Source organism: Telmatherina bonti, assembly GCF_933228915.1.
Source record: "Telmatherina bonti genome assembly, chromosome: 22".
Taxonomy (NCBI): domain Eukaryota; kingdom Metazoa; phylum Chordata; class Actinopteri; order Atheriniformes; family Telmatherinidae; genus Telmatherina; species Telmatherina bonti.
In genome coordinates this window covers 5,895,775-5,920,275 of record NC_136631.1, presented here as the reverse complement: position 1 = coordinate 5,920,275, position 24,501 = coordinate 5,895,775, and positions in this window count along the sequence as shown.

Genomic DNA, 24,501 nt, shown 5'->3' with positions numbered 1-24,501 from the left:
ATACATTTACAAATTATAACAATACTACTGTTAGAGAAATATATAATATAGATTAATTATTTAGTAATTAAAAATGGAAGCAAATATAGATTTTACACAACATTTATAGCTCAAAGACAGAATTAGTGGTAAAATCATGTACAGTATATGAAATTATGACCTGAAGGTCCAGGCTTCTTTTCATAACTTGCTAAAATCCGATGTTTTAACATACATAGACATACAAACCCAAAACCAGTACGGTGTCAACATGCATGTCTATAAGACAAACAATGGATCAGGAACTTAAAGTTTTGACGGTGGCATGTGCTCCATCAAATGATTTGAGTTTCAGTAGATGTGGAAGAGTGAACCCTTTGACATGCTCTTCTGTAGGACTCCGCTATTAATCATCACACCAAATTTAGTGATTCATTTAGTCGATCTGATCAGATCTCCAGGTCTGATTAGGTGATCAGCTGTGATGTGTATACTACACAATGATGCATCGGTGGCAGGAAGACCATTAGCCAAATAACGAATAGACATGTAGAACTACAAAGCTTAAACAAGCTGGATTCGTTTCCAGTGAGGGATAACTTCTATGGGCAGAATTTCTAGGCACCGTCAAGGTGTTGAAGGGATCTGGTTTGGAGGCCTCAGCATCGGGTCTCAGCTTGTTGCAGATAAGCAGATCGGATTGTGATCTCCAACTCTCACTGGAGCGATTTGAAGCCAAATGTGAAGCAGCTGAGAATCTGGGACCATGTTCCTCAGCCAGAAAAAGGTGGACTGTCCTCTGCAGGTTGGGAATGTGGTCCAGCCCCAAGTTGAAGACTTCAAGTATCCTGACTTCCTGTTCAGAAGTGAGGTAATGATGGAGCGGGAGACTGACGGGAGGGTCGGTGTGCTGTTGGCTGTGATGCAGACACTACGGCAGTGGGTGGGGGTGAAGAAACAGCCCAAATAAAAGACGAAGTTCTCAATTTACCATAATCACTCAAGTAAGAGCTGGAGATCACGACCAGAGGAAGTCAACAGGACCACGTCATCTGCAAAAAGCAGAGACTCAATCCTGAGGCCACCAAGCCGGATCCCCTCAACACCTCGGCTGTGCCAAGAAATTCTGTCCATATAAGTTATGAACAGAATCGGTGATAAAGGGCAGCCTTGGCGGAGTCCAACCCTCACCGGAAACTAATCCAACTTACTGCCAGCAATCGTACAGGGACCAGACAGCTCGTACAAGGGGGTCCGGTACCCCATACTCCCGGAGTACCCTCCACAGGAGCCCTCGGGGGACACGGTCGAACGCCTTCTCCAGGTCCAAAAAGCACATCTAGACTGGTTGGGCAAACTTCCATGCCCCCTTCAGGCCTGGGGAAATTCTCAGGATCCCCCAAGACAGAAAGTGGCCGGGAACAAGGAAGTTTGGTCTTCCCTGCTTAGACAGAAGCCCAGGTTGCATTCTGTTCGTCACAAAAATTTAACGGATCGTTTAATTGATGTCTGGATAAAATGTAAAATGACACAAAACCTCAGAAATGACAAAACATTCCACTGTTCAAATCTTGTCTTCGTTTCTGTAATATTACATAAAAGCAAACCTTTAGGATGTCCTAATTTAGGAAGCTGAATTATGTTTAAAAACATTTTAAAAAGCTGCAGCTCTGCTGAAAAACTTTACTCAAGAACTATCACATTGTAATCCTTTTTTTGCAAACAAAAAAATTTAAACCATTTAACAATTCATACCTTTACAGTTCGCCTAACCTTTAGATAAATGCTTCGTCTGGTCTGAAAGTTTACACATTTATGACACAGCTGGTCATAAATGGTCAAAATAGGGCAGAAATTGGGACATTTATGTGCGTTTCTTTCATTGCATGAATCTATCTTGTTAGGCATGTTGATTTTTAAATACCTGCCTCCCTCCCACTCTCAGTGGACTGTAAAACCAAATCCTTCAGCCTATTGTTCCATTATCCATGAATCATTTGTGCATCTCTGTCTTGAACACTTCACCTAACCTGTCCACCACCTGTCCATCTCATCAACAAGTCCTCTTATTTTACCATTTCTCCTGTCACCCATCCATCACCACGTCTTCCTGCATCCATCAGTGCATTTATTCCTCCCTCCATGCCTTTAGCGATTCTGCACTCACCTGTCCATTACCTCATCCGTCCCTTCCTTCTTCCCCCAGACCATTCAACCTCTCCATCCATCTGTGCCATCTTCCTTCTATTCATCTTTTTTTTTTTTACCCATGCATCCTTTCCTCCTGTCACTTTTTGTCCAGGGAGCTTGACGACAGTCAGACCCTTCCGACCCGGCGGAGAGAGGCAGGCAGACGGTGAATCTCAACTGAGTGAGTTTCACATGAGGTTTTTTCTGAGCCTGAACTGCCGGCGGAGGCCAGTGTTCATATTACAAGTCTAAAGACGATTTATTTCATCGCTGAAATGTAAACACACCAAAGCTGCTTAACAAAACCAAGTGATACGGTTTCTTAAATTAAAAAGCTGATATTCTTCTATGCACTGCGAGTTCTGGTTTTCACGATACAGGAAATGCAAACTGCAATTTCTTTTGCTATGTGAATTCTTTGCACTGGACCCGCAGGGCGCCTCCTGCAGGAGGTTAGTCTACAGGAGGGTGGTCTCAGTTTACCCAACCAGAAAAATGGAACATAAGCTATGTTTACATTGACAAATCAAGCCGCAACCTACAGCGGGTAAAAGTGAAGCTGATGCAGAAGTGCATAAAACTGCAGTTCCCCCCTTCATCCACTAGAGACCCCAAAACAGAGCAAATCCCCATAGACTCCCATGTTAAAAGGACCAACTTCATATCAGAAATAAACATGTTTACAGCAGAAATAAACATGTTTACAACAGGAATAAACATGTTTACGGCAGAAGTAAACATGTTTACAACAGGAATAAACATGTTTACGGCAGAAATAAAAATGTTTACAGCAGAAATAAACATGTTTACAGCAGGAATAAAATATGTCTACCATCCATTCTGTATGTTTAAGGAGGTCTGGATGTTTAAGGATGTTTACGGCGGTCTGGATGTTTAAGGAGGTCTGGATGTTTACGGCGGTCTGGATGTTTAAGGAGGTCTGGATGTTTACGGCGGTCTGGATGTTTACGGCGGTCTGGATGTTTACGGCGGTCTGGATGTTTAAGGAGGTCTGGATGTTTACGGCGGTCTGGATGTTTAAGGTGGTCTGGATGTTTACGGCGGTCTGGATGTTTAAGGTGGTCTGGATGTTTACGGCGGTCTGGATGTTTAAGGAGGTCTGGATGTTTACGGCGGTCTGGATGTTTAAGGCGGTCTGGATGTTTACGGCGGTCTGGATGTTTAAGGTGGTCTGGATGTTTACGGCGGTCTGGATGTTTACGGCGGTCTGGATGTTTAAGGTGGTCTGGATGTTTAAGGTGGTCTGGATGTTTACGGCGGTCTGGATGTTTAAGGAGGTCTGGATGTTTACGGTGGTCTGGATGTTTACGGCGGTCTGGATGTTTAAGGAGGTCTGGATGTTTACGGTGGTCTGGATGTTTACGGCGGTCTGGATGTTTAAGGAGGTCTGGATGTTTAAGGAGGTCTGGATGTTTAAGGCGGTCTGGATGTTTAAGGCGGTCTGGATGTTTACGGCGGTCTGGATGTTTAAGGAGGTCTGGATGTTTAAGGCGGTCTGGATGTTTAAGGAGGTCTGGATGTTTAAGGCGGTCTGGATGTTTCAGGTGGTCTGGATGTTTCAGGTGGTCTGGATGTTTAAGGCGGTCTGGATGTTTACGGCGGTCTGGATGTTTACGGCGGTCTGGATGTTTAAGGAGGTCTGGATGTTTAAGGCGGTCTGGATGTTTAAGGAGGTCTGGATGTTTAAGGCGGTCTGGATGTTTCAGGCGGTCTGGATGTTTCAGGCGGTCTGGATGTTTACGGCGGTCTGGATGTTTACGGCGGTCTGGATGTTTACGGCGGTCTGGATGTTTAAGGAGGTCTGGATGTTTACGGCGGTCTGGATGTTTAAGGTGGTCTGGATGTTTAAGGCGGTCTGGATGTTTAAGGCGGTCTGGATGTTTCAGGCGGTCTGGATGTTTAAGGCGGTCTGGATGTTTCAGGCGGTCTGGATGTTTCAGGCGGTCTGGATGTTTAAGGCGGTCTGGATGTTTAAGGCGGTCTGGATGTTTACGGCGGTCTGGATGTTTACGGCGGTCTGGATGTTTAAGGCGGTCTGGATGTTTACGGCGGTCTGGATGTTTACGGCGGTCTGGATGTCTGTCTCATGCGCAGCCATAAACATGGTATTTAATAAAGCCGTTCAGAAAAATCGCGACCAATCAAATAATTTTGAGGAAAAAGACTGCGGAGCATTAGGAGTAAATTCAGCTTTAAATGTTCAGCGAAGCTGCATTTTAAGTTTGTTTTTTATTTTCTACTTGATATTTACGCTTCAAATAAAGACAAACATATTTCTAAACGTCATTATTGTTCACAATAACTTAAACAACCTTTAACGCCTGTGTGTTATGATCAACATACAAACCTTAAAATACAACAAACTGTTGAGAAAAAATCACAAAATTTGTGCTGCAGCTGAGAGTTGGTCTGGAGGTCTGTATGACACAGTCTCCTTCTTTATTCAGCTTTGGTTTCAGCAGGAACGTCTCAGTGGGAACGCCTGAAATCAACACAAACCGAACATCTTCTTTCAACTCCAAAGTCGCTCAGGCCACTTGCTCGACTCCCTGCCTGCACTGCACATCATGATAAAAACAAAGTCTGATTATTTATAGTTATTTTCATTCGCTGAGGCGAATATATTAGTTTCAGAAACAATCAGGTATTTGGTGCTTTTCTCAATGGAAAACTGATACAAATTATTTATCAAAGTATCTTTAAATATCCTCCAACATGTCTTGGGGGGATTTTAAGCTCCAGCTGCTGACGGTCAGGAAAACACGTCTTAACCAAACAGTCAGACAGATGAATGAATTTTTAATCACAAGGAAACTGATTCATAATGAAACAACCGTCATTTTTACATTTCCATCGATCTTTCTTTAAAAGCTGGTTCTCCAACACCCCATCATCTTTGCAGCAGGTGCATCTCAAAGTCTGACAGATCAATCTGCTGCTTCTGCTGAGCATCACAGCTTATTGATCAGATCAACATTTCATTATTTGTGACGTGTAATATTACACTAAGCTTTTAACATCAACATCGCTCTTGAAGTACATTGTAAAAGAAGAATGAGAGCCGTTCTACGGATATATTTATACGTTTTCACATTTGATGAGAAGGTATTGATTATATAATGTAATGTTGGACTTTAACCATCTGTGGATTGAGCTGTCATATGAAAATATTAACTAGTACACACACACGGATCCAGACATCAATCCCGGAGCCAGATTTAGTGTAAACACCTCCCTCTCAAGAGCAATCAGTCCCAACTAAACACAATTATATGACAAACACAGTCGAGCTGTTGTAGATGCAGCACCTGGATTCTTCTCCAAATCCCTCAATGCACGGAGGAGTTAAAGAGCAAAACAAAGAGTCGGCATCATCAGCCTGCAATTGAATCCCCCATTGTAATTCCCTAGTTTTTAATCAAGGCATGTAATTAGTGCCTATGATATAGAATTAGTACTTGTGCACTAAATTATGATTGCACAGAGAAAGTGATTATTTTCCTGGAAGCAACCCTTTCTCTGCCATGTTTATTACGGCCATATAGCTCTCAGCAACAGCAGGGCATCAACACTCACGTCAGGCCATTTTGTACCTTGTTCCACGGGTGTCCAAGATGGTTCTTAACAAATGTACCTCAGTAGAACCTCACAGAGTGAGAATAGCAGCAGATGAATGCAGCAATCAGCGCTTGGTGGGTATGAAAGAGTCATAGAGGCTGATTGCACGATGGGAGCCACAGAGCAGTGGCTCCTCAGACTCATGCTTGGAATAACAAGCTCCATCACCCACAGTGTGAAACAACAGAGTGCTAATTGGAATCAGCACGCCTCACCCGGAGCTTATTCTTATATCTGCCGGGGTTGTGTTGGAGGTAAGGTATGGGGGTGTGCTGGTGCAGCTGCTGTCTGTGTTTGATGCACTTCTCCTCAGTGTCTGGCTGCAGCACCCCTCACTCAACATGGAGACTCTATCCAACCTCAGAGTCGACAGCGAGGCTCGTTTTGCCACGTTTACAGAATTAGCAAAGATAAACTTAGTCATTTATGACCGAATTTGCTGCTTTTTTAATTGATCCTTTTGGACTTTGTTACTCGTGTTTCCCAGAAAACTTCTGGCACATGCGCACGTTTTGATGTGTTTATTTTCTCACTTTTCTTTCTTCTTACTTGAGTTCACAAGTTTCTTTCTTCTACATTTACATGAATCTGATTTATAAGTGGCTTACATGTTTTTACTCTCCTCTTCATCATCTTGTCCAGTATTTACTGTCTTTTCACATTCACACTTTTTATTCTGCCTTATTTTTGGATCAACATCTGCTTCCTGATCAGCAGCACCAAGCGATCGGTTTTTCTCAGAGGTAATCAATGAGCCACGTGTGTCTCCCTCAGGACAAGCTTGGAGGAGAATAAAAACTTTAGGAAAGCTGGAGCTTCCACTGAACTAGATCCGTTAATCCTTACGTGTTTATTACTTGTATACTATAATAATCATTAGAATAAACTATATTTCCCTTTGTCCACACACACATGCCACAATACTAAAAACACATCAATAAACACAAATAAAATCATAAAACCACCATGAACTTTTGCATGTTCTCCTATCATCTGCTAGTCGGTGAAAGTTCAGAATCTCAGCGAAGGATTGGTCAGTCTCCATCCTCTGACTCTGCCTGGAAACAGACTGTACATGGTCTGACACGGCCGGATAAACATCGAACACACTTAAAGAGTTGCAGGAACATAAAAGATCTCAAAACAAGATGATTCTTCTAAATATGCGATTAACAGCCTTTTTGCTTGTAAAAGTTCTGCTTTGACCCCCCCCCACGCCACCCACCTAAAGAAGCACACAAGGCCAAACAACCACCACCAAACATACATGCACCTCAGTGGAAGTGGAAGAAGTGATTCAGACAAAGGCCAGATTAATAAGGAAGACATGGAAGTTGAACCAGCAACCACCTTCTCTCCACCTGAAACACTGCCGCCAACCACTCCATCTTCACTGCAATGGTGCCAGTTTACTTCCTTTTTTTAACACTATTTTCTCAAAGTGAGAAAGAAATGACTAAAATAAACATTGATAAGATAGTTTTGAGGGGGTTTTTTCACCTAACAAGAGATTTTACATGACTGTGTCACAGCTTGTTTTAAGTTAATACTGTATTAAGTGTCAATATTTATTTATATTTCAGTAAAAATCTTAGAGAGGAACTATCATTTCACTTTTTTATCATTTGAAATTTCTCAATTTAAATGTTTTTACTCATAATAAGATAGTTTGAGTTTGCTAAATGTTTTCCTGCATTTCTTTCTGCACTTATGTTAACAACCAGATGTGACAAGCAATAGACTGTATCTATGAGTGTTTAATTGTGTTTAAAAACGGACATTTTTCACTGTACCGCACACAGCTGCATAGCTGCTGCAGCTTACGACAACGCACAGCATCTGCTTCTTTCTTTATATCACTCTACAAGCACAGCCCATGTGTAAAGATCCTCAAACTCAGCTGAACATCCAGGTATACCTGTGTGATGAGTCTCTTGATGATCATCCTGCTCTTCCTCCCTCTCATGTTCATCACTGAAATCATAATAAACAATACCAGTGTCTTCAGCATCTTCAGGTCAAATTACTTTAAACACACATTGGATATAACTTCTATGCCTCACGAAGCAATTAACCATTTAACCATTTGTTACAGCCAAATGAGTAAGTTACACAGTTTTACATAAAATCACAAATATAATTTTATTTTAGGTCAAACTAAATTCAGCAAATCACTTGTGGATTCATTGATTTAAGACAGTATACATATATATATATATATATATATATATATATATATATATATATATATATATATATATATATATATATATATGTGTGTGTGTAAACTAATGTTCAAAAGTCACATACATTTACCAGTTATTAGTTTTATATATATATATATATATATATATATATATATATATATATATATATATATATATATATACTAATAACTGATAAACGTATGTGACTTTTGAACATTAGTTTACATCGAAATACATTATAATAAAGTGGTTACATAACATTTTAATTTATTACCTGCTGGTTTGTATGCATCTTTTTAGGAAAGCACTTGTCTTTACTGCATCTTAGGGTATTTCTCCTTTAATTCCCATATTATCTCATAATAATAAATTGTTATAAAAGTCAAATGGCAATTGAACCATAATTAATCCGCCATGACTCAGTAGGTTTGTTTCATTAATGATCGTAAAAGAACTGACATTTCCACGTGGACTAGCTACTTAGGCTAGCTAGCCTCTTAGCTACAGTTGTTAAAAACCAAAACAGCGCGACAGAAACTGTTGCAGTTTTTACGTTGTTTAGCAGCATGTGTAGATATTTTTATCCACGAAAAGCCCACTGGTCACATATTCCGCTTGAATAATTTCCATAATATGAAAATACGCGCAAAGTGCGTTAAACGACCTAGCGTTAGCCGCAGCATTAGCTTAAAGCTAACTCGCTTAGCTGCTCGTGTCCAGTCACGCTCAAATAAAATAATTACACTTTTGTTTTACGGTTGTTTAATTTAACATCATGTTGGAATAATATTTAAGCTACAATAGAATAAAATAAATCAATTTTTCACATGAAATGTCGGGTAAAAAAAAAGGGGGGGGGGGGGGGGGGTTAAGGGGCTGTTGCCGTGGCAACAGCAGAGCACGTCTGTACGTGTCCATGGTAACGTCATCCAATTACTAAACGACTCTTAATTATTCTGATTAAGCAGCGAAATATTCAGCAACTTTAATGAAAATATAAGCAATGGACTAGTTCTTTAGACAACAACTTAGTTCTTTTAGAAGATGTTTCAGGCTGTTGGGTTTATTCTCTGACATTTAGTAAATATTTGATAAATACCTACAATAACACTAATATTCTACCATTTAGAAAGATTAAGAAGATAAAATCGGATACATTCAGACTATAAAATGGTCCCTTTTCTTAAGCAGAAAATAAGAAATCTACAGCCAGTTTGAAAGTCTTAAGCTTTGTTTGTTTTGTACTGAAGTTCAGTTTTTCCACTGGATTTTCTATTCGGGACCTTTTAAACAAGAAAACAGACAGTTGTTAACATCTATGCCAAAGATCAAGTGGAAATTCATTTGTAATGCCTGATAAAAAAAATCTCAATCAGTAAAAGCATGAAAGGCAGATAAACAACTTTGCAGCATGTCTTGTTAGAGTCTTCCCAGAAAAAATACTTAGATCACATATTCCTGCACTTTCAGCTGATTTTTAGTTAATTAACTGATAAATCTGTCCTCCAGCTTGTTTTAGTTTGAACTATTTAAGTCAAATCCATTTTGACAAACAACATTCAATCAAACGTCTAAATCTACAAATCAATTTATTTTCGTTAATCCCAATCCAGTCATGTATTTATTTTATTTGACACGTAGTCAAACAAAAATGTCGAGTTAAAGACCTTTTTAAAGACCTTTCTTAATTTAAATGTGTATAAATACAAATAATAATTCTCAGATTTAATAAAGAAACTGTAAAACAATAGTTCGCGCTAATGTGGTGTATTTAAATGCTACCAATGTGCAGCTTGTACTTCCTACAGCAGACATTGGGAATCCATCATGGTGCAGACTTTGGGGGGCTTTTCAGTGCAGAGTTGGCATGTTCTCCTTGTACATTCACTGGTTTTTTTTCCAGTAACTGCAGCATAAAATCAGGTGTGTGTGTGTGTGTGTGTGTGAACGGCTGTTTGTCTTGTGTCTGCGTTGGCCTTGTGATGAACAGATGATCTCTCCAGGATGAACCCTGGCAGGCTGCAGCACCCCTTTGACCCTGAACAGGATGGAGTGGGTAGAAAATAGATGGATGTTCCTCTAAGTGACTTTATTAACTTTCTCATCATGTAGCATGTAATCTGGCTGTTTTCATTTACACACAGACATTTCTTCACATTTTATTATTTTTATTATTAATTTTTGGAACCAATATTAATTAATAGATGCACAAACTGTCGTTGCTACAAATAAAAAATTCTCCTTCTGAAATGATACCAGAATGCAATCATCTGTACTTTGAGGCAGATAAATAATGCAAAGCTGGATAAAAGCAGGAAAGAATGAGTGTATTATAGTGACTTCATGGCATCAGTAAAGACTTCCGAGCAGTGGAGGGCTGTGCGTGAGAGTGTCGCGTCGCTACATGCAGCAGATGTGGATGATAAAGGACCTGATTTGACAATAGTGGGTGTAACCAGCATCATCCATATCTCAACAGCTCAACAAGGGTTATCATGCGCTGTTGCGCTCAGAGTGATGATGAGGACGGCGTCATACGGCGCACACATATTTTCTGATGTCTGCCGTCTGTGTAAAATGTCGTGCGTTGAATGTGTGTGTGTGCGTGTGTGTGTGTACGAGTAACAACAGAATCAGAGCAGAGATGCTGATTACAATCTTATCGATTCCTCATTAAAGCTCTGGGCTAAAAATACCACCTGATTCTGCTGCTGACGGAGGAGGGAAGGTGTCGTCCACCTGACGCAAACTTTGTTGAGGAATCCACCTACGCACCTAATAATGTCCATACACACACCTGGATCAGGACAGCGCGCACACACCTGCAGGCGTCCTCTGCAAACATGACGCATGTTCACGTCTCGCGCAGAATCCACCCTTTGTGTTACTGATCCATGCGTCCCCTTTTGTTTTTTCTCCCATCCTTCCACCTCACCCCTTTTTAATTAAAGCATGCAGTAAGTGTGAAATTAACTCTCTCCTACACCAGGCCTGACAGCTCTGAGTGGGAGGAGGGAGAATCAGACGCCTTTGTCTCCACACATAATTAGAGAGAAAGAGATGGGAAGAGGGAGAAAGAAAGAGGACCAGTTGGTCCACCACCACGACAAAAGATAAAAGACGGCTTGCAGAGAGAGAGAGATGGAGGGACGATGATGGAGTGCAGGGAGGAAGATAAAGTAAGATGGAGAGGAGGATCAAGGCAAGGAGAGATTCATGGGATAAGAAGGGTTGGAGGGTTAGAGATGGGAAGAGCAAAGAAAGAAAGAAAACATGCGGGGGAATGTGGTGTGGTGCTGTAGTCATTACCACCTGTAAAAAAAGCTCATGCCTGAGGATAATTTGACAATCTGCAGCCACACTGCCTCGCTCTGCAGCAGGAACTGTGAGGGAGAGAAGAACGGAGAGGAAGGCAGCACCCAGCTTGATAAATGGTACAATTTGGGAAAGGATAGAGGCAGGGAGTCTTATGAGTTTAAGAATTGATGAAGACAAAATGGGCCTGGGTAGCGGGGGTAATAACTTGTGGGGCTTTGTGCTGCTCCTTATGGGTCGTGTCCCCAGTTCAGCCCACCGCTAACAGACGGTTTCCCAACCTTCCTCCATCGAGCTTCGCCTCCCTTCTGATGTGAGAAAAGGGAGGAGCACCGTGTTAGCTTAAAGGGAAAAATGGCTGATTTGAAATGTTATGAAAAGGTAATCAGCTGCAGCAGTGAGTCCACCTTCCATCCTCCATCTGGCTTCACTTTATGTTCAGTTTGAACCTGGAAGCTGCTTGTCAGGTGCTTCCAGGACGACGGCTTGATGCTCAGCCACAGATGTCCCCAGCATTGTGTGAAAGTGTTGCTCCGCCCCGAGTTTCTTTCTGTTTTCCCTCCAAGCTGTCAGGTTTCCTTCAAAGTGGTCACATATTTCCGGCCTTTTTGTACTTGAACACTTTAAAACTAATCTGAAAAGGCATAGAAATGCTCCAAACTCAAGGGATGAACCAGACAGACGAGCATCAGACCGCCACAAAGACGCATCATTTGTCCCATTTCTGTGAAAAGCAGCACATATCAGACAGTAAACAGGGTTTTAGCAGCAACAAGGTGATCAGCACACAGTTGGAGACTTCACACACGCCGGCAGAAACTGGACAAAAGAAGAAGAGTCAGGACTAAAATCCAGCAAAGACCTGAACCAGGACCTGGGAGATGCATCTGGACCTACAGCTGATCCACCTACTGCTGGGTGAAGCCTCTTCAGAAGTGGTCTCCATGGAAACGTGGCTGTCAAGGAGCCAGAAAAGCCTGAGATCAGATGACACAAGAACTGGAGCGAAGACAACATCGTGCTCAGATCAGAACCTGGACCTGTGTTTGGGGCCATCACACACAGAAGGTCTACCTGAAGACCACGACAGAAGAGGGTTCAGAACCAAATCCACTTTCAGACTCATCAGAAACTAACTTGCTCATATTTGTTGTTTTTATATTTGCAAAGGTTTCAATACAAACCTCCATCTTTTCCTCAGAAACATATAAAATAATTATAAAATACTGGTTTGCTCGTGTTTTTATACTGAGTCCAGTAGATGCCAGAACCAGATCGGTCCCAGCGTGCACGTCGCCTCTCTATCACTGGAAACGTTCTGCCGCAGGTTGGAGCGTTTCTGCGTGGCAGAGGGAGATGAGGTGGGAAAAGGGAGATTAGATCAGAGCAACACAGTGTGAGAAACGGCGTAAAGCTGAAGATGGAGACAAGGTTATGCAGAGCGATGTGTCGTCACAGAAGGAAAAAAAAAAAAGGTTAATCCATTTAACGTGCTGCATATCGTCTCATAAGCCACACAGATAAGATCTCCACAATGCTGCTTATACCCTTTAGGCTGCTTGTTCATACGGCACACAATTACCCTCTGGAACACACTGGCAAAGTCGTGGGGGGGCCTAAAACTGTACTCATAATGAGTCACATTTTGACAATGTGGAAGTCTCTGCTGAGGTCAGCACGAACTAGAGATCACCAGATTGAAGCATTAAGATAATTAGATTAAGAGCTCTGTAATGGTTATTGTTTAGGTTCAAATGAGTCTAATGGTTGTTCAGAGCAGCACAAATAGCTGCCGCTCTGATTAAAAGTAAGTATATCTGATTTCCCAAGACAAGGCTGGGTGATAAGTGTTAACTGTGACCTGCAGTGTGTCGTGATGTGTGTGAGGCAGCTTGCCTGGACTCCAATTACAGACAGCAAGAGGAGAAGCAGTGGTTTCTATAGGTCGTTACTGGGATACAGACCGTGGCTGGTTCCTATGTGTTTAATGGACATGAGGGTGTTTGGACCATTAAGCTGCTTCTTTACAGCCATCTGGTCCTCTGAGGAAACTCCTGGAACGCTGGAACGCCGCACATCATTATAGACTCGGCCGGTTGGAGCAGGTGTGTGTGTGTGAAGAAGAAGAGGTTGGCTCCTGGTCGATGATAGAATCTGCAAATGGACGCCACCTTTGGCAGCAGGACAAGTCACTTTAGCAGCCAAATGGGATTTTACAGCGCTGGAATACAGAGTCAAAGCAGATATGATCCTGTGCAGCAGGCAGAGCTGCGCACTCTGGACAGTCCTGATATTTCTATTTATTCACTCCTGGTAAAAGATGAAACTTATTTCTAGTTGAGGTCAGTAGAGAAGATTGGCAATATCCCAGACGGAAGTCGCTGGAAAAGTGTGCACCGTCTCTGTAAAAGGAAGCAACCCCATTGGAGAAAACACACCTCATTCGTTTACATATTAGAGTAAAATAAACATCATGTGTCTTCAACAGCTCTTTAGGTGAAATACCTGAGTTTAAATAGAGAAGAAGTGTGAATAAATCCATTCTTGGCCTTCGTTGCATTTGTATCAGCTCGTCTCAACTGGACCCCAGTGACAGTCGACCAGTGGGAAACTGGTTGGGACTTTCTGGCACTGTTATTAATTGGTTTGAGTCTGATTTAAAGGACCGGGTCTGAGCAAACAGAAATAACCAGTGGAGTTCCACAAGGCTTCGTTGTGGGACCCCTGCTGTTCAACATCTACATGCTCCCAAACAACTAAACATGTTGCCATAGTTACGCTGATGACACACAAATATACATAACCATCTCACCAGGAGACTAAAATCTGATATAAACTAATCACATGCATTGATGAAATGAAAGACTTTAGGGAGACCTGTAAGGACAGCGACACGGCAGTGTAGTCAGTCCATCCATCTTCTGCCGCTTATCCGGGTTCGGGTCACGGGGGCAGCAGCCTAAGCAGGGAAGCCCAGACTTCCCTCTCTCCAGCCACATTTACCAACTCTGCGGGGGGATCTCAAGGCGTTCCCAGGCCAGCCGAGAGATATAATCCCTCCAGCGTGTCCTGGGTCTTCCCCGGGGTCTCCTCCCAGAGGGACGTGCCTGGAACACCTCACCAGGGAGGTCCAGGAGGCATCCTGACCAGATGCCCGAGCCACCTCAACTGGTTCCTCTCGATGCGGAGGAATAGCGGCTCTACTCTGAGCCCCTCCCGGATGACCGAGCTCCTCACCCTATCTCTAAGGGAGAGCCCGGCCACCCTGCGGAGGAAACTCATTTCAGCCGCCTGTATACGAGATCTCGTTCTTTCGGTCACGACCCACAGCTCATGACCATTGGTTAGGGTAGGAACGTAGATCGACTGGTAAATCGAGAGCTTCGCCTTCTGTCTCAGCTCCTTCTTCACCACGACAGACCGGCGCAGAGTCCGCATTACTGCAGACGCCGCACCGATCCGTCTGTTGATCTCACGCTCCATCCTTCCCTCACTTGTGAACAAGACCCCGAGATATTTAAACTCCTCCACTTGAGGCAGGACCTGACCCCCGACCCAGAGAGGGCAATCCACCCTATTCCGGCTGAGGACCATGGTCTCAGATTTGGAGGTGCTGATTCTCATCCCAGCCACTTCACACTCGGCCGCGTATCACTCAAGTGAGAGCTGGAGATCACGACCAGATGAAGCCAACAGGACCACGTCATCTGCAAAAAGCAGGGACCCAATCCTGAGGCCACCAAGTCGGATCCCCTCAACACCTCGGCTGCGCCTAGAAATTCTGTCCATATAAGTTATGAACAGAATCGGTGATAAAGGGCAGCCTTGGTAGAGTCCAACCCTCACCGGAAACGAATCCGACTTACTACCGGCAATGTGGACCAAGTTCTGACACCGGTCGTACAGGGACCGGACAGCTTGTACCAGGGGGTCCGGTACCCCATACTCCCGGAGTACCCCCCACAGGAGACCTGAATTACAACATCGCATCAGAACAGATGTGAAGTCGCCTTTTGTCACTGAAGGAACATCTGTAGGATTAAAAGACTGATGACTCAGCAGGATGTCTGTGTTTATCTTTAGTAGACTGGACTACTGTAACACTGTTCTTCCAGGTCTCCCTAAAGTCCATCAGACAACTGCAGGTAGTCCAGAACGCTGCTGATCCAGTCCTCACTGAGACCAGAACAGTGGATCACATGAGTCCAGTCCTCAGATCTTCACACTGAATTCATCATCCTGCTGTTAGTTCATAAAAGACTGAATGGTTTCAGACGAGAAGACATTCAGGATCTTCTGGTTTGTTATGAAGCAACCAGATCCATCAGGTCATCAGGATCAGGTCTACGTTCTGGTCCCAGAGTCAGAACCAAACATGGAGGTGGCGTTCAGGTTTGATGCTCCTCCCATGAGGAAGAAACTCCCAGAAACCTGCAGGGCTGCTGAAACTTTCAGCTGCTTTAACTCAGATTGAATAAAACTTTATTTGCCTGTTTTTATAGAGACAACTGCTGATTCTTCAGCCTGAAACCTTTATGCATTTTATCTACTTAATCTCAGCCTTTACTCAGATTTATTTCAAAGTTAATTTTAGTGCTTCCTGCACCTCATTATCATGGAGAAACGTTTGTCTCATTTCCAGTTATTTCTGCTAATATTCACCTGCAATCCTCAGAGAAGCAGATCCAACTCAGCTGCTTTTTGGCGCCAGCGTCCATCAGAAACGTCTTCTCAGGTTATTCCAGCCTTTATTTTCCTTCTTTTCATACATAAAACTTTCTGCTCCCTTGTTGATCTGTAGGGACGGATCAGCCGTCTGCTGTGCAGACGAGTTTTATTATCAAGCATTAATTATTTGTGAATGTTTTAAAAACATAAGCTTCCTTTGTTTTGTTCCCAAATTTAATATGTGTGACTAAAGACTTAGAAAAAAGAAGGAAATCCCTTCAGCAAGTCTGAGGTGTACTCCAGGGTCTCCTCCTAGCCATACGTGCCTGGAAAACCTCCAAGAGGAGGTGACGAGTGGCATCTAAATCAGATGCCTGAGCTGACCCGGAGGAGCAGGGGATCCATGCCGGCTCCCCGCCTCATCTCTCAGACTCCGTCCAGCCAGCTTCCAAAGCTCTTCCTGCCTCTTGCGACTGTAACCTCGTTCTCGTGGTCTCTACCCAGACCTAGTGACCATAGCTGATGGATGGAATGTAGATGGATGTTTCAGCTCAGCTCTCTCTTCACCGGTGCAGCATCCTGCATCACCGCTGATGAAGACCCAGTCCATCCGTCCACCTCTTGCTTCATCCTTCCTTCATGCAAGACAAAGAACCCAAAGACCTGCTCCATCCTTTCTCTGGTGAGAACCATGGCCTCAGGCCAGGAGAGGCAATATCTTCACAACTGCAAGCTGCATGTATAATCCTGGTCTCTGCAGAAAGCGGAGACATGTGGGATTACTACAGAAGTGTCAGAGTGAATTCACCTGGACACATATGATGGATTATGCATGTGGTGTTGCAAGAACTGACCGCTGCGATTGGCTAACTGGCATTCTACAACCTGATTTGGACCACCTGGAGCCTGGGAGTCCTAAGCAATAAAACCTCCCACAATCCTGGTGGCTCTCGCCGTGCTCTTCCTCACGGTTTGATGTGCTCTCGCCAGGCATCCATCTTTACATTTCTGATTACCGTCCACGCTACAGTTTGGTTGTCTGCACGTTAAACACCATGATGGTCCAGAAAGATGTGGATAGTTTATGAAAGGAAGAGAGAATACTTCCCCATAAATCCCCCATGGACATCATTTATACGTAGACGTCTCATTGAACGCTTGAGAGTGAACCAGCATCGCCGCCATATTGGATGGGTCTCCACCATATTGGATTGGTCAGCATATTTTGTTCAGCATACGGTTGCAATAACCGGCAAAATATTGAAAGCAGATCGCGTGGAATTACATTTCACAAGGTTGAATAATCATTTATTTAACCAGATAAAAATAGATAAATGCTAATGCATCAATAAACAGTCAAACATATTAGTATCAAATTCTTTTATACATTTATTTGTATTGTAGCTACCTTTTGTCTAAGTTAAATACCATTATAAAAAATATTTTAGCATAAAAGCACGTTATGTTTGACAGGGATCTGTGTCATGACAATATCTCTGCCCTTTGTAACAAACCAAACTGTGAGGAAAATCAGGTAAAAATTGGTGAAATTATTGTTGTGGTTGGACCTACACCTTACAAATAAATGCATTAAAGATACATGGGAGACCCATTCAAGATGGCGGCGCGATGAGCTCGTATAGATAGCGTGATGCAATGCGGCGTCTATGTATATATGATGTCTATGGAAATCCCCTTCATCTCCATGGAAACAAGCAGGACCTTCTTTGCCATGGAAACTAGCCTTCAGGATTCATTTCAGGTTTTCAGAAAACAGGAAGACATGATGTGTGACTGTGGCTGCTAGCTGCCAGAGTTTCAGACGACATCTTGTTAGCGTGGGGAAAACTCACGTTTGGTTTGGTAGAGTCTGAGCGTCTCCCCGTCATGTTGCTATGCTACATGTTAGCATTGCTGCCTTCTGGCACCTGCAAGAAGCGGTGAAGGACCTTATGACTGTTTTCATCCTCTCAACCTGAAAAAAGCTCAACTTTGTTGCTTCTCTGCATGTTGCGACTGTGGTCGTCTTGTTTTCTTGTGTTCTGATTTGTTTTTTCAGGTGTGCGCCAGGAAGGACCGATGCGCGGCCCGACACCAGCATTGGACTGCCTGAGGAAACGGGACGGGACGGGATTGGCTCGGTACTTTTTAAAAGGAAGGAGAACAGCGTGTCTGGTTGGAGGGTTCAGAGGGACGAAGCGGGCGTACCATCCGTCGTCACGTTGCGTCAGAGCGAGAGATAGTCGGTGAAGTTTGTGAACTGTTTCAGAGACATTTGTTAAAAGCTGTGAGCCCATTTGGTTTGAGTTTTCTCTTGTTTTTGTTCGACAAAGAGGTAAGAACCTGTTTGTTTTCACATTTATTTTGCATAGGTAAGTTCAAACCCAGAGCAGAGGATCTGTTTTGTTTGTTATTTTGGCGTTTGCTCACTTTGAGATTGTTTTTCCCCGATATTAACTCGGACTTGTTCTTCAGATCAGACGTCTTCTGTTAGATCACTGTTTATTATTTTTGTTGTAAAAATAAAAGCAACTTTTCGTTGGAACCTTCCCGTGTGCCAGTCTGACACAACTGAAGGTATTTCCCTGTTGGGCTCAGAAACCCCTCGACTGGGCGTAACACTGCGCTGATACCAGAGATCAGGAATTCTGCAGACATACGAAGCGAGTCTGAGCCGTGAAGGACACGTCCAGCTCCACACAACATGTGCACCTCAGATGATTATCACATAAAACGACCATAATGAATCTTAATCAACATGGTCTTTATTTCCTCCGGCTGTAATGTACACTGCTCCACCCTCTCCTGCCTGAGCTGGAGCAGTTATAGAGCCATTACAGTCGACGTCCTCCACCGCTCCCAGCAGCTCTGAGCTTGCAGTGCAGTCCGCTTGCTGGTCGCCACATCAAATGAACTTAGCGAACAATCTGAGGATCAATCCCATCACTTAGCCAATTAGACAACAGGGAGACAGACGCCCATTACCGTAGAAACCGGTCGATATTTGGAGCCAGGGGCAGAGGCGGGCTGTCTGGTCTGCCGCCAGGGGTTTGTGTGCAGCTAATGGAGAGGAAAGAGGGCGTGGCCAAGCGGGCGTTGTGATGGACAGCTTGGACGGGAGGTCGTTGATGTGGAGAGCTGGGATGTTGTAAACACGCGGGGATGGACGGACCCACACTGGGATCAATGACAGCAAGAGCAGCCAAGTCGCCAGTTGATTTTCCACGCAACCCTTTGACAGGTCTCCTTTCACTTCAGACACGTTAAGTGGCTGATTCAGGACGGATCGAAAAGTTTGCCCAAAGTCGTGTGGCAAATTACTCCATTTTTCCTGTTTCATCATCCACAGTCATCCGCAGACGCTTATTCTTCAGTTTCCACCAACACATGACTGGATATCTGTGCCTGCATTAATATGAAACATTGACTGATGTTGGAATGAAAGGTAGTTAATAAACAGCAGACATTAAATGCTCCATAAAACTGTCCAGTTGGGAGTGAAATACTTGCAATTACACACATTTAAATGATTCCCAATAAAAGACACATTGTGTTTGAAGCAAGTTATTTTTTCATGTTGAAAACAAAGAATTAACACAAAGCACCAGTTTAGAAAGAAAATAAAAGATTAGAAGACTCAGAAGGAATCTCTGTAAGCATGGGACAAGTCTTCTGCATTAAAAGCAGACATGGCTTTCTACTGGAAACCAGTGCATGGACTCAGGAAGATTCCAGAAATGACACAGATCAGCATGAAACCCACACATGCAGGTTAAAGCTCCATCATATGTGAAGAGGATCCAGAAACACGCCGTCTTCTCTGGACCAAAGCTCATTTAAAATGTTCTGAGGCGAAGTGGAAACCTGTTTTGCGTTCTGAAAACATCTTTCCAACAAGCTGAAACTGTGTCTGAACATTAGACTGTCACAAAAACAAACAAGTTTTCCTGCTTTTTGTTTAGTTTTCTACAACTGTTCAAATGTAGTTTTGAAGCAAATTGCAGTAAAAGCTTCATATAAAACATCATGAATGAAAAGTAATAATCTGCACGGTATCACATCTCCTCCTCCTCTCAGTGAAACATGTAAAGTCAGGATCATGTATGTCTGCTTGGTTACCATGGTGATGCTTACAGAGTCTAAAAAAAGGTCAGATTTTTTCAGATCTGGATCGGCATTGTTTCCCAGGTAAAATCCGGCTCCTCAAACCAGCAGCTGATGCTATTTATAACTAAATAGCACCTGAAAGGACGGCTAATTCCTCTGCTAGCAGGCTAGCTGGTGGTGATGTGTTTAAAATCCTGATCTGTGAAGAAATATTGGCCACTTTTGGGGGGATTTAAGCAATTAAACTTAATGTTTGGAAAAAAATATATATATTCAACTCAGAATTAATTGGTCTTCATTCATCAAAGTCATTATTTTAGCTTCTGAGCCGAGAAACTGTGAGGTAAGCTCTGTTGTTTTATACATTTCTTTAACATCAAGTTGTAAAATTTAATCAAAAGGTTAAAAAGCTCAACCTTTGAAACAATCTTTTGTTTTAGCTGCGACTAAAACCAAAACTTAGCTTCATTCCCTGAAGTCCAGCTGTTGCATCAGCTGATCCCGGTGCTGGAACATTTCATCCGACCCATCAAGACGTCATACCTCGGCCTTCTCTGTATCCGCATTTCACAAAAATGCCATTTCAATCTGCAGTAAGGACGCTTAAATCCAGAAATAACTGTCATTTAATGTCCTTCTAATGTATTTTAATAGATATTGTTGGTCAATAATGAAACTATTTAAATTGTTTTTCCTTATCCTTATTCTGAAACTTTCATTAATTCATGAGGCGTCCTTCCAGACATCAAACATGGACTCCTGCATGAGGTAGAATGTTTTATGGGCTAGTTTGCACTGTCGGATCATCCCACATAAACTTATTAAGTTTCTGCTTTGATGGGTTGATTTAATCTGTGGAGGCATCCCAGCCTCACCTCCATGTTGACTTTTCTTATGAAATGATTGAGCTTCATAGAAATCTTATGGTTTCTTTTCACTGTTTGAGTGTTTTATTATTATACAATATGTGAATATCTACATCACTAATCCACACAGTCCAACATCCTTCCTGCATATATATGCTGTTTAGTGTAGGGATGAGAAGTTTGACTTCTTAAGACCATATCATACAGTATACATCAATTAATTTAAAGATCATCCACAAACGTGTGAAGAGAAAACATATGTGCAGTGTCCTGTTCTGACAGGGTCACAAAGAAGGCCAGATAAACCTGTAAATTCAGTCTGCAGTAGCGTGTAGTAACAAGGCAGCACGTTTCAACCATAGACTGTATATGAAAAGATGGGCGGAGCCTCCGTGACGTCACCCGTAGGTTTCTGAAGAGCTGAACTGAAGCTCGGTGGGCGGTTCCTACCATCACCATCTTGGCAGGGGCATGCGTTTCGTCTCGCCCGGAAAATACAAATATGGGCAAAGAGGTGGAGCTGAGAGGGGGGCTGTGAGCGTCATGGTGGATGATTGACATCGAGCGAACTCCAAGTTTTCTGTAGCTAAGAGCTAACTGAGCTAACCCGGAGATAACAGGAGCTAACCAGCTAACGGAGGTAAGCGGGCTAAAGCTAAGTCACGTTGTTAACCGGCTAAAAACCGCGGTTGTTCTACGTTCTTCTGACTTGAAGCGGGAGATCAGGTACCTGTCAATCAAGTTAGAAAAAATTCACTCCCCCCACAGTTGTCATGACCTATTAACTGAAAATGGATTTTTGTACCAGGCTGTAAACATGTTTATTTCTGCTGTAGACATGTTTATTTCTGCTGTAAACATGTTTATTCCCGCTGTAAATATGTTTGTTTCTGCTGTAAACATGTTTATTTCTGCTGTAAACATGTTTATTCCTGCTGTAAACATGTTTATTTCTGCTGTAAACATGTTTATTCCTGCTGTAAACATGTTTATTTCTGCTGTAAACATGTTTATTCCTGCTGTAAACATGTTTATTTCTGCTGTAAATATGTTTATTTCTGCTATAAACATGTTTATTCCTGCAGTAAACATGTTTATTTCTGCTGTAAACATGTTTATTCCTGCTGTAAACATGTTTATTTCTGCTGTAAACATGTTTATTTCTGCTGTGAAGTTGGTCTTTTTAACATGGGAGTCTATGGGGATTTGCTCTGTTTTGCAGCCCCTAGTGGATGAAGGGGGAACTGCAGTTTTATGCACTTCCGCATAGGCTTCACTTTTATCCGCCAGAGGCTCCGTCCAGCTTTCATATACGGTGTATGGTTTCAACACAACCCCAGCACATCTAACTGTTTCGGCTAAAATAAACGATTGATGTCCAGTCATTCTTTATGGGGTTTGTGGTGGCGTTTCACTCCAGCCAGGCTGAGAGCTAAAACATTGATCTAAAACCATAGACCAGGGGTCCCCCGCTCCGGTTGTTGAGGGCCATGATCCTGCAGGTTTTCCATGTATCCCTGCTCCAACACACCTGACTCAAACTAATCTGTCATTGCCCAGAACTTCATTGGCTGTTGGATCCATTTAATGGAAGCCAGGTGTGTTGGAGCAGGTATACATGGAAAACCTGGAGGACATCGGCCCTCGAGGACTGACTTTGGAGACCCCTGCCATAGACTGTTGGGTCAACAACTGCTGGGACAGGAAGAATGACCTTATAAGGACAGCTGTCCTGGCGGATAAACATTTGGTTAAAAAGGGTTAAATCTGTTGGAGAAAAGGGGAATGTCTTTGTTAAACTAATAAAAACACAAAAAAATAAAATCGTATATTAATCATATGGGATATTTATGAGAACAAAGTTTTTCTTTAAGTTAGCTATTATCTTAAGCATTGTTTATAAGAGATATAACAGCCTGGTGGTACGGTTTGAACATAAAAACATCATCCTAGAGCTGGAATTCAGGGTCTGTGGTAGCAGAACGCAGCCTGGGAGTAAAGTGGGAACACTAAACAAACGGATACGTGTCATCAGCTTCTCATTCTCTACACCGAGCGTGTTATTAGCCCTTCCACAGAGATCCTCCCTCCACATCTGCTCTAAAAATCTGAACACTGCTGTTAAACTTGGAGGATATGATTTCTATGGAAAGCTTATCAGCTTTACATCTGAATGAAGCGCCTCATTTAGATTATTAAACCTGAGATTTAATAACATACTGAATCAGAATTAATCTACTTGACTCTGCTAAAAGCTTCGTTTTTTCAACCTTTTCCTGTAAAATGGAGCAAAAACTAGAGCATGTTTTTTCTTCATGTCGTCAGAGGGATTATCTGAAGACACAATCATCTGTTAGGTGGGATGTGTGGTGTTTGCTGGTGTCAGTAAGCTTCAGGTCTGTTGTATTCCAGGCTGTCGTGTTGAAAAGCTGATTGTGTTACTGCACCGGTGCAGCAGTATGAAGGTCTCTCTGTCGCCGTCTCCCTCTAGCCGCAGGGGAAAATGCCCTCAGGGTGAGATATCCACCTGGGATTATTGTTGACATCTTCTCTTTCCCTGTGTTTCCCTCGCTGCCATCACATGACATCCATTCCTCCCTCTTTCATCCTCCGAGCTTGTACCTCACCATCGTTCTGGAGGGAATGGCAAAATACTTGCGAGTGTGTGAACGAGTGTGTGAACGTGTCAACTAAACACAAGGTGCGCGCCTGTTCTGTCTGAATCAAAATAACTGTGTTGCAGCATGACATGCAAGTGTCAGTTCAGCTGTGCACAATGGTGACAATCTCATACATGTTCATTTTCACAATTGTGACCTCAGAGTTCATTGCCTAAATGTTGACGTATATAAAATGCTATAAAACCATCAAATATCAAGATCTTTTTTTAAATCACTAAAACAGCTTGAAACTCGCTCAAAATGATTAAAATATGTTATTTTATCATTTTCATCCTTTAAATGGTAGTTGGATAGTTTGTATGATTGCATTATTCATTACAAAAACACCCAAAAACCTGAATAAATAACTAAATAAAAAACATCTCGTGGTTACCAGAAGTGACTGACTGGATTCTACCATCCAGAACAGGAACAACTGACTGGATTCTACCATCCAGAACAGGAACAACTGACTGGATTCTACCATCCAGAACAGGAACAACTGACTGGATAGTACCATCCAGAACAGGAACAACTGACTGGATAACCATCTAGAACAGGAACAACTGACTGGATTCTACCATCCAGAACAGGAACAACTGACTGGATTCTACCATCCAGAACAGGAACAACTGACTGGATTCTACCATCCAGAACAGGAACAACTGACTGGATTCTACCATCCAGAACAGGAACAACTGACTGGATAACCATCTAGAACAGGAACAACTGACTGGATTCTACCATCCAGAACAGGAACAACTGACTGGATTCTACCATCCAGAACAGGAACAACTGACTGGATTCTACCATCCAGAACAGGAACAACTGACTGGATAACCATCTAGAACAGGAACAACTGACTGGATT